Raw genomic sequence first — 12439 nt, forward strand, 5'->3', positions numbered from 1 at the left:
ACTCACCGAAGCAAGCACACTCGAACAACGATGTTGCCAAGTCAAGGAGTGAGCAGAGGAAGTCTCCTTATATACTTCCCCTGGTCTGGTCCATTGGAAACAGGTGCAGGCAATTAGGGGGACGAGGTCCCTTTAAATCAGTCAAGGAGGTGCGGCCTCATGCCTAAGGGCATGGTGGCCATCTTGGATCCTTGAAAGCCCTGCCGGCCGGCCCGACACCGCAAGGGGAAGCCTGGGGCATCTCCCCAGCCGGCCATCACCGCAGAAGGGTGCAGCAGGGTGCGGAGATGCCCAGGCTGGGTTCCTCAGTGCTGCCGCGGTGGCCCGACGCCGCAGCTCAGGTAGCAGTTCGTGGCCGCGGGCGGCCACGGCACACAACATCATGAGATCAGTTATATTAACGAGTAGTTACTAACTGTGCTGATATCAGGGAAAACAGGACAGTAGCCACTTGGCCAAACCTAACTGCTTGCTGATGTGATAAGGGCAGACAGTTGGGGTCTCAAGAACACATGGTTGTAGCCCAGAGAAAAAATAAAACAAGGACAAAGGTCAGCAGAATCAACATAAAAAGACCTATTTCAAGCTGTTTGAAATCAGAGAAAGAACAGATCAGAGGGAAAGCTTTTGAACACTCAGTGGTTGATGAAGTGCCCGATGAACTTCGTGGTTTTCCAGTGTTGTGTTTCCATCTTTTCCAGTGTTGTGTTTCCATCTTTCAGCGAGGCGCTGAACGACCTCCTGCAGTCGATCTCCTGCCGGCGCCATTTTCCGTACGGAAACGATTCGCGGCGGGAAATCGCTCCCTGACCCCCGCTGGACCTCCAGGAACTTTTGGCCAGCTTGTGGGGGGCCTCCTGACCCCCACGAGACTTGCCAAAAGTCCAGCGGGGGTCCGGAAGGACCTCCTGCCGTCCAATCTTTTTCGTCTATGGCCGCCGCCATTTTTCGGTGCCATTTTGGAAAATGGCGCCGGCTGAAGACGACAAGATTCAGGAGCAGGAGCCCGTTCCGGACCGCTGCCGTTCTGGACCGCCGCTGGACCCGCAGGTTATTTAAGTTATTGGGGGGGGGTTCGGGAGGGTGGGGGATTTAATTTAAAGGGTCGGGGGTGGGTTTTAGGGGGTTTTAGTGTGCCGGCTCACGATTCTAACGATTTATAACGATAAATCGTTAGAATCTGTATTGTATTGTGTTCCATAACGGTTTAAGACGATATTAAAATTATCGGACGATAATTTTAATCGTCCTAAAACGATTCACATCCCTACCCACTACAAGGATTAGCACCTCCCCGTACACTTCTGCCTGTCCACAATGATCACTACCACAGGTTCTCCTGGTAGTACCAGTCCCTAGAGAAATGAAGCTCTCAATCTCCAGAAAAAGAACTTTTACTGGTTCAGTCCCTGCTCTCTGGAACTTGTTACCACTTGAGATCAGCTTACTTGCGAATTCTCCGGATTTGGCTCAGAGACTCCAGAATTCGAAAGGAATTGCTAGATCTCTGGGCTAATACCTGAAAACTGCTGAAAACTCCTGAAAACTGCTGAAAAAGCAGGCCCTGGAAGAAAAAGTTGTCTGGGCTGCATGCTGAAGACTTGGGGAAGAAGGATGAGGAACATCGGAGACATCCTTCCCCCATGGAAGAAGAAACAGGGTTGCATAGGTCCCATATAGAGAAGGAAAGTGGAGGAAATTGGTTGGTATATGGGGCAGCAGGAGGAGGAAATAAGTTAACCTCATGGAGCAGCAGAAGGAGGAGGAGATTGATCGGTCCTGGAGGTCAGCAGGAGGAGATGAATCAGTCCCATGGGGCAGCAGGAGTAGGAGATCCCTGGCCCACAGCAGCAGAAGAAGGAGGAGGAGAAATAGTGGGCTTTAAAGTGGAGGCTACTTTTGCTGGTGTGTTGGGGTAAGGAGAGAAAATGAGTGTGAATGAGAGAGATAGAGTGTGTGTGTGTGTGTGTGTATGTGAGAGAGAGAGAGAGAGAGAGAAGTGAGAGTGTGAGTGGGCATGGGCAGGGCCAGTGTAAGGTGCCAGTGCCCTAGGTGAACCTTACAGCTGGCGCCCACCCCCAACCTCCAAATACACCATTTAAAATTCTGCATTTATAATAACAGATTTTACATGAAAAAGGACATTCTGAGGTAAAAAATATAAAATACATGTTGTTGTGATAGCTATATACACTGCTGTGGTGCTAGCCAGAAAAGTCGGAAAAAAAGACTCTAGGAACCTCTGTAGTACTAGGGCTATTGTAACAAATTGGATGTGGGCTCGGCCCTCCCACTAACTGCCAACACTCAAACAGTAACAACCCTACCTATAAAAAGGCAACACTGCAAATATTACATCAGACATGATAACAATACTTCACTTCAGCCACATATGCAGAACACAGATACACCCTCATACAGTTTAAAGAGATAATAAAGTACAAATAGAAATGTGCAGACAAAATCTGAACTATAAACCGCAACATGCAAGGCTCTGTATACAATGCAACAATGGAAAAACAGAAACATCACCATTCCAAAAAAACATCAAACAATAAAATCAAGATATATAAATCATTAATCATAATAGTAAAATCATACTAATAAAAAAATCTCAAAACAGCTGATGAATAGAATAACATCCAATAATTAAAGACATACAAATTTTGAAAGCTTTCCCAAAAACCAATAAAATATTATAAAACTGAAAACACATCAAACAACATCCAATAATTAAAAATAAGGATAAAAAAATCCCCTGCTGTCCATACCTGGTCATGGATTAATGTAGGAAGGCAGTGGCAATGCACAAACTTTCTCCTCTCTCTCACATACACATTTGCTTACTCACACATACTCATACACTAATTCTTTCTCTCCCCCACATACTCACTCTCTCCCCCACATGCTGTTATACACACACATGCTCTCTTCTCCACATGCTCTCTCTCCCTCCACATGATCTTTCTCCTTCACATGCTTTCTCTCTCCCACATTCCCTCACACACACTCACACACACACACACACTCATGCTTTCTCTGTCCCCCATATGCTCTCTCTCACACCCACACACATGCTCTCTCACATACATGCTCTTCCCCACATGCTCTCTCACATACATGTACACATGCTTTCTCTCCCCACATTTTGTCATACAAACACATATGCTCTCTCTCCCCTTCATGCTCTCTCTTACACACACACACATGTTCACTTTCCCCACATGCTCTTATACACATACATGCTCTCTCTTTCCCTTACATGCTCTCTCTCTCTCACACACACACACACACATACATGATCTGTCTCTCCCTAACATGCTCTCACACACACATGCACTCACATAAATGTACTTACATATAGGCATTCACATATATGCACTCTCACATTCTCATACGCATACACTTTTTTTCTCTTCCCTGAAGGTGCAGGCAGAAGCTTTCTTCTTGATCTCCCATGGCATCAGGAGGCCCCCTCTCTCTTCCTTATGGAAAGGATGTGGCTCCTGTGTATGACCATGCAGGCCATCTGCTGCTACTCTTCTCTTCGGCCACCCAAGCCCTGCCACTGTTGCTACTCTTTCTTTCTTCGGCAACAAGCACTGCCTGCTGCTACTGCTCCTCTCTTTAGGAGTATGGCTTGGCTTGCTGTTGCAACTCTCTTCAGTCACAGGACCTGGCCTGATGCTAGGTCTCTCCAGCAGCATAGCCCGGCTTGATGCTGCTCCTCCTCTCTTTGGCCAGGAAGGCCTGCCAGTGCTGCTTCTGCTTTTCAAAATCAAGTAGGACCAGCTGATGCTGCAATGTGTAACCTCTGAGTCTTCTTCTGTCTCTGCTTCTTGCAGCTGCAACAATCAGGTCTTCTTCTTCCCAGCATTGCAGACCTACAACATACTTCCTCTTCTGGCCACTGCAGGCAGGAAGAAGGAGACCCAGTTACTACTGTCGCCAGTGTCGGGACAGTGTTTTTCTACAATTCTGAGCAAGGCTGGTGAAAGCAGTAGGCAGGCACCTCTAAAGCCTTGACACTCTAGGAGGTCGCCTAGTTTGCATTCAGATGAATTTTCAAAGAAGTTACACATGTAAATGTAACATACTATTGTAGCAATTTTCAAAAGCCATGTACACGCATAAAGTGCACTTTTATAGGTAAATCCTATGGGCAATTCAATGGCATATATTGTAGCAATTTTTAAAAGCCCAAATGCATTTTCATGTATAAAACCCAATTGTAAGCATGTAAATGTTGGTTTTTTTCCAATGAGGCATTTAGTGCTTTCACTGTCCCTGGGCATGGGAGTGACAAGGAGAAAAGAGTATATGGGCATATATGTGTGTTAGTGTGTGTCTGGACATGGATGTGTGTGAGTGTGCATGTGTAGGGGAGAGTGTATGAGTGTATGTGTGGGAGAGTGTATGAGTATGTAGGGGAGAGTGTATGAGTGTATGAGTGTATGTGTGAAAGAATGAAAGGAGTGAGAGTGTGTGTGAGAATGAGCTTATTTGTGTGTGAAAGAGTATGGGAATGAATATGTAAAAATATGTGCACATACTGATTGTTACGACTTCTGACCGGGGAAACCCTCGGCCAGGACCCCCTACCTCTCTCTGCATGGCGGAGCGAGACCGTCCTTCGGCGCGGCGGGCAGCGCACGGGCTGCAACGCGACTTCTCCGGCGTTAGTACTGCAGCGTCGGGGAGACCGCGAAAAACCCTGCCTCTTAAAGGGGCCAGGGCGCGAGGGCTGGGCCGGCCCAGAAAGATGACGTCATCACCCAGGGAGATTTAAACCTCTCCCTGGGACTTAGCAGCTGCCTTCGCAACAAGGTTCCAGAGTGGCTGCTTCTTGTGCTTCTCTGTTCGCCTGTCTTGACCTCTGCTTGGACCCGGACTTGTGTTTGCCTGCCGCCTGCCTTGACCCCTGCCTGGACCCGGACTTATGTTTGCCTGCCGCCTGCCTTGACCTCTGCTTGGACCTGGACTTGTGTTTGCCTGCCGCCTGCTTTGACCTCTGCTTAGACCTGGACTTGTGTTTGCCTGCCGCCTGCCTTGACTTCTGCTTGGATCTGGACCTGTGTTTGCTTCACCTGCCTTTAACGTTTGCCTGGACTACGTCATTCCCCCTTCCAGAGAAGAACCCATCAGGCCGGCGCCTTGGTGAGTACCCTCTGGACCAAGAGTCCACATTCAAACCTACTTACGTAGTTTGGAACAGATTGCGAAGGCCATGGACCCGGGGGATTTGTCAGGCCTCCAGGCCATTCCAGGCCTGGCCCAGCAACTTATGCAACAGAGACAGCAACAACAACAGCAACAACAGTGTCTAGAAGCTTTGACCACAACGGTAGAACGTTTAGCAAACCGACTTGACTTGACTCGAGGAGCAGAAGCTGCCGGTTCTATCTCTGCAAGTCCCAGCACTCAGTGCTCGGTCACACACTTGCCTGCTCCATCCCGATATGCCAGCGATGCCAAACAATGTCGTGGATTTCTAAACCAATGCTTCATTAGGTTTTCCCTGCAGGAACAACAATTCTCCACGGATCGAGCCAAAACGTCCTTCATCATTTCTTTGTTGGATGGAAAGGCTTTGGCCTGGGCATCCCCGATCTGGGAACGCGGAGACTCCATTTTGAATGATTTACAGTGGTTTGTGGAAGGTTCCGTCAAGTATTTGATGAACCTGGACGGTTATCCACTGCCTCCTCAGAACTCCTCAACCTTCGTCAAGGTAACTACACTTTAGCTGATTTTGCTGTGGCGTTCCGTTCCTTGGCTTCCGAGCTGGGATGGCAAGATGACTGCTTAAGAGGAATTTTTTTTGAAGGTCTCTCACCTCGTATCAAGGACGAATTGGCAGCGCGAGAGATCCCAGATGATCTCGAGGCTTTGATTGATCTTGCGGGACGCATTGATCGACGGTTACAACAATGTGCCAAGGAGTCCAGATTATACCGTCGTACAGTTCCACTGGCTCCTACCTTCTCCCGTCCTATGGTACATCCTACCTCTCCAGAAACACCGGCTGAGGGCAGTGAGGAACTTATGCAGCTGGGAAGGAGTCATCTGACTACAGTAGAGAAACAACGCCGAAGAAGGTTGGGACTCTCTCTATTGTGGCAATAAGGGACATCTTCTAGCCCAATGCCCCGAGCGTCCGGGAAACTTCCAAACCTAGGCGTCTTAGAGGGGCTGACCCTAGGAAGCAATCTTGCCCCTCATTGTACGGTTCCAGTCACTCTACACTACCCCCAGGGAACCCTGACCACCTTGGCTCTCATTGATTTGGGGTCTGGAGGAAATTTCATTTTGGCAGAAATTGTCCACCAACTACAGCTACCTGTTCTACATCGAGAGCCGCCTTTATACATCTCATCTATTCAGGGAGAGAATCTGCCGGGTCAAGTCATGGCCTATACCGCTCTGATAACACTTCATACGGGGGTCCTCCATAAGGAGGAGATATCCTTCTTCATTCTGGAAAAAGCAGTCCATCCGGTGGTTTTAGGCCTTCCCTGGTTACAGAAACACACACCCGTCATTGATTGGAAGACTCTGCAAATTACAGCCTGGGGGCCGGGATGTTTTACTACTTGTTTAAAGCAAAGACCTCAACCCAAGATCCAACTAGCTACTACTATTCTTCAACCACCTCCGCAATATGCAGATTTCATGGATGTTTTCTCCAAGGAAAACGCAGAGATTCTTCTGGCACATCAACCTTTTGATTGCGCTATAAATCTCATTCCTAATACCTATCCAGCTAGAGGGCGGGTATACCCTTTGTCCGGGCCAGAATCTCAAGCCATGTCTCAATACATTAAAGAAAATCTTGAACGTGGGTTCATTCGACCTTCGTCTTCGCCGGCAGGCACAGGGTTTTTCTTTGTCCCCAAAAAAGATGGATCGTTAAGGCCATGCATTGATTACAGAGGACTTAACGCAATAACTCGTAAAGATCGTTATCCGCTCCCGCTAATTCCGGAATTATTGGCCCGCCTTCATGGAGCTAGTATATTTTCCAAACTGGACTTACGTGGTGCATATAACCTGGTACGAATAAAACCGGGGGATGAATGGAAGACCGCATTCAATACACGAGATGGTCATTATGAATATTTGGTAATGCCATTCGGACTTTGCAATGCACCAGCAGTTTTTCAGAACCTTATGAACGAGATATTTCGAGACATGTTGAATCAGGGAGTAATCATTTATCTTGATGACATATTAATATATTCCAAGGATTTGGCCAGTCACCGTATGGATGTCTGTAATATTCTGCAACGTCTGAGAGAAAATCGATTATTTGTGAAGCTGGAGAAATGCTTATTTGAAAGACAATCTTTACCCTTTTTGGGATTTATTATCTCTACTACGGGTTTTCAAATGGACCCAGATAAGCTGGCCAGTATCCGGGAATGGCCACAACCGGTAGGGCTCCGTTCTCTACAACGATTCCTCTGATTTGCTAACTTCTACAGGACCTTCATTCCCCGATTCTCTCACATTGTGGCACCCCTCACGGCATTAACCAAGAAAGGAGCGGATCCTAAGAATTGGCCTAGCGAGGCAGTATAGGCTTTTAGGAATCTTAAGGCCGCATTCCTACAGGAACCTTGTCTCCATCACCCAGACCCCACGCGTCCTTTTATTGTTGATGTGGATGCCTCAGACTTAGGGGTAGGAGCCGTACTCAGCCAACATTCCAACCAGGGGAAGCTACTCCCTTGCTCATATTTTTCTCGTAAATTCTCCCCAGCCGAAAAGAATTACGGGATTGGGGACAAGGAGCTGTTAGCTATTAAACTGGCCTTTGAGGAATGGAGGCAATGGTTAGAGGGAGCTCAACATCCAATTACAGTCTACACAGACCATAAGAACTTGGAATATCTTAATAAAGCACAACGACTGAACCCCTGCCAGGCTCGATGGTCGCTGTTCTTCAGCTGATTTGATTTTGTTTTACGCTACCGCCCAGCCTCCAAGAACTTTCGGGCTGATGCTCTTTCTCGACTGCACGAGACCAATGACGCACCTGACTCCCCTAACTATATCATCAACCCAGCTAAAGTGATCTTGGCTACCACTGACACAGCGCCTCCAGGGAAGACAGTGGTACCTCTCCGCTTTCGTACTAAAGTACTTTCTTGGGCTCATGATTCCCTGACGGCCAGTCATCCTGGAAGGATGGGTACACTGGACAGACTATCTCGTTTCTATTGGTGGCCTTCTGTATGCCAGGATGTGCGTGCATATGTAGATTCCTACCCAAAGTGTGCCCAACAGAAACCGTTACCTGGGTGGCCATGGGGCCTCCTCCAACCCCTTCTACCGCCTCAGGAACCTTGGACTCATATATCCACTGATTTTGTTGTGGACCTTCCTCCCTCTTCTGGTCACCAGGTCATATGAGTCGTGGTGGATCGTTTTTCTCAGATGGCTCACTTTGTCCCTCTGCCCAAGTTACCCTCTGCTCCTGAGTTGGCTGGGCTCTTTGTTCTTTATGTATTCTGCCTTCATGGTCTCCCGCTTCACATAGCTTCGGACAGAAGTCCACAGTTTACTGCCAAATACTGGGGGGCATTGTGCAAGAAGTTTGGAGTACAACTGGATTTTACTTCTGCCTTTCACCCCCAAGGAAATGGGCAGGCTGAAAGAGTTAATCGTGGCCTAAAGACGTTCCTTCACCTATTTGTCAATGAACGCCAGGATGATTGGTCTACACTATTACCCTGGGCCGAGTTTTCTCATAATTCGCATAAACATTCTGCTACTGGAACTTCACCGTTTCAGATCGTCTTTGGCAAGCAACCCCGGCCTCCTCTACCCCTACCTCTATCAGTTGCCTCTCCAGCGGCGCAGCTTTCTGCATCACAGTTGCAGGACCTTTGGAAAACTACTAATGCCAGTCTGCTTCAAGCCGCCGATTCTGCCAAACGGAGGGCAGACAAGAATTGTCGACCCTCCTCACTGTTTAATGCTGGAGATAGAGTTTGGCTCAGTACACGCCACATTCATCTCCGGGTTCCTTCCATGAGACTTGCTCCCAAGTACATTGGACCATTCCTTATCAGCAAGTGCTTGGGAGCAGTGACTTATCAATTACGACTTCCAACCAGTCTTCGGATTCATAATTCTTTTCATGTTTCCTTGTTGAAACCATTGGTTTCTTCTTCCTTCCATGCGTCTCCGTCTCGATCACCGGCTGTGGTGTCTGAGGAGGACTCAATCTATCAAGTGCATGAAATCCTGGATGTCCATCGTCATCACAGGCGGTGGGAATACCTGGTGGATTGGGAAGGTTTTGGTCCAGAAGAGAATTCATGGGAACCATCAGTGAACATTTTGGATAAGACCCCACTTCAGCAATTTCATCTACTACACCCTGAGAAACCCGGTCCCTCCAGGAGGGGGTGTAAGAGGGGGGGTACTGTTATGACTTCTGACCGGGTAAACCCTCGGCCTGGACCCCCTACCTCTCTCTGCGCGGCGGAGCGGGACCGTCCTTCGGCGCGGCGGGCAGCGCATGGGCCGCGACGCGACTTCTCCGGCATTAGTACTGCAGCGTCGGGGAGACCGTGAAAAACCCTGCCTCTTAAAGGGGCCAGAGCACGAGGGCCGGGCCGGCCCCGGAAGATGACGTCATCACCCAGGGAGATTTAAACCTCTCCCTGGGACTTAGCAGCTGCCTTCGCAACAAGGTTCCAGAGTGGCTGCTTCTTGTGCTTCTCTGTTCGCCTGCCTTGACCTCTGCTTGGACCCGGATTTGTGTTTGCCTGCCGCCTGCCTTGACCTCTGCTTGGACCCGGATTTGTGTTTGCCTGCCGCCTGCCTTGACCTGTGCTTGGACCCGGATTTGTGTTTGCCTGCCGCCTTCCTTGACCTCTGCCTGGACCAGGACTTGTGTTTGCCTGCCGCCTGCCTTGACCTCTGCTTGGACCCGGACTTGTGTTTGCCTGCTGCCTGCCTTGACCTCTGCTTAGACCTGGACTTGTGTTTGCCTGCCGCCTTCCTTGACCTCTGCCTGGACCAGGACTTGTGTTTGCCTGCCGCCTGCCTTGACCTCTGCTTGGACCCGGACTTGTGTTTGCCTGCTGCCTGCCTTGACCTCTGCTTAGACCTGGACTTGTGTTTGCCTGCCGCCTGCCTTGACCTCTGCTTGGATCTGGACCTGTGTTTGCTTCACCTGCCTTTAATGTCTGCCTGGACTATGTCATTCCCCCTTCCAGAGAAGAACTCATCAGGCCGGCACCTTGGTGAGTACCCTCTGGACCAAGAGTCCACATTCGAATCTACTTACGTAGTTTGGAACACTGATGTCCCCCCTTGCCCCAATCTGTGACAATCTCAGGGTGAATGGAAATCAAAACTTCCCAGGTATGGAGATCAGACACACCCCAGACTTTCTGTCTTTCAGAAAAAGGTTGAAAACTTAGGCCTGGATTCATCATTCTTTGCAAAATGATGAATCCTGCGAAAAAGGGGGGCGGGGGGGGGGCGAAGGGAGGGGGGCAGGCCTGTGAAAGCCCGCAGCCTTCGCACCATGGCGGTGCGATTTCAGCAGCCGCAGTACGCCAGCTGCCGGCTTTCGCACCGAATAGCGCCACCGTGAAAGGTGGTGCTATTTGGTTTGCTACTGCCGACGATAATATTAGTAACGTTATCGCCGGCAGCGAAGCCACCACCGACTCCGCCCCTCCCCACCCAACTCCTCCCCTCCCCCTAATTTGCATTATATCGCATGCGAAAAGGCCCTTTTTGCATGCGATAAAGCTTTAGAAAATAACCCCCTTAGTTATTTGTAGCAGACTATGGCTCTGAGCCAGCTCCCAAACCTCTGAAGAGATTCCGGATGCTCTGCATATACCCTCTGGAAGCACATAAAAACTATTCACCAACTGGTGCCAGACCCTCTCTGAACCTCTAAGCTCTGTACTCACCCAGCTCATGAACATTCTTATCTGTCATGCCTTTTTTGTATAGAAATATAAACCTTTCTATATGTAACAACATTGTCCTCTACTCCCCAAATTTCTATCCCTGCTAAAGCATCCATATTTGTCGGCTATTGAATCGTCCTTGGAAACCTTACTGTGTTAGACCAATTTCTAGCCTTTTAATTTCTTATAAAAACACTTTAAACTCTTATGATGGAAAAGCATAACAATAAACATATGATGATGATGATGATGATGATGATGATGATGAAGAACATGTAAACACCAGTGATATTTCTTGTTTTGTTCTGAGCCATTTCCCCATCTGAAATGACCCCCAAAAATAATGAAATATGGTTTGGCTTGTTTAAGTCATGTCAGTGCTCACTATTCACAAAATTTGCCAAAGTATGCACATGCACATTGTAAAAACAAAAATACAAGCGATAAAAAAATGCAACACATTGTAAATATTCAATTCATGCTAAAACGAAAGAAATGAAGGAAATGATATAAGTAGCTAAACAAGTTTATATAAACAGAAAACGGAAACAAAATGACATAATGATACAAAACAACATTATTTTCCACATGCACCTCTAATCTTGTATAGTTTTGTAAGATCCTGGCTAATTGCAATACTTACTTCCATTTTAATACTTACAAGATGTTTTATCTAAGTTAGAGAGTGCTGCCTGGAGTTTTACCAATATCAGGCCATGTCCAATATAATGTAACCACCAGCTCCGACATTCTGTGAATTTGGTGCATTTTGTTCCTTTATTACAAGCTGGCTAGTGGCATTGCCTGAGGGCAGGAATGAGTCACCAGGGCCCCAGCAGTTCATCTAAGTGACATTGATTTGATACAGAAGAATTGAAAGTGTTCCACCCCTCCCCTTTCAGCCCCACCCAAAAAAAGAAGAAATTAATACATTATTGGCAGAAAAGGTGGCTTCACACAGGGAAGAAAAAAATACATCTTTTCCTGACCCCATGAGCAAGAATGGCATGCATTAAAAATAAAAAACAAATTCAATCACAGTGCAAGATTTCTGTTCATTTGCTTGATCATTGCAGACCCAATATGCAATGTAGATATCACAAAAGCTGGGCCGTTCTTATATATTACAATTCCAGTTCCAGTTCCATCAGCTTTCCTAGTGCAATTCTCCTTGTACATAGGAGGTGGGAACCTCAGACCCTTTATGCTGCAGCATTAATTTAATTTTTAACTGGCTTTTCCAATGAAATATTGCTTAAATCATATTGTATTAGTCGCATGTCTCATATAGCTCTAAGTGACTTACAGCAAAATGTGGAGTTACTGTTCGTACTGTGCAGCAATGGGAAACTCATGAACTAAAAGGGAGAATTGTCTGTGCAGAAGCATGGCTGCATTTCAAGCCTCAGCTGAATAATTTTCACCGGTTATGGACTGTAAGTTTCCTGAAATTTGAAATATTCAAGACAACAAGTAATTTCCTTTTTTTCCCAGTA

Source organism: Rhinatrema bivittatum, chromosome 8, assembly GCF_901001135.1.
Source record: "Rhinatrema bivittatum chromosome 8, aRhiBiv1.1, whole genome shotgun sequence".
Lineage (NCBI taxonomy): Eukaryota > Metazoa > Chordata > Amphibia > Gymnophiona > Rhinatrematidae > Rhinatrema > Rhinatrema bivittatum.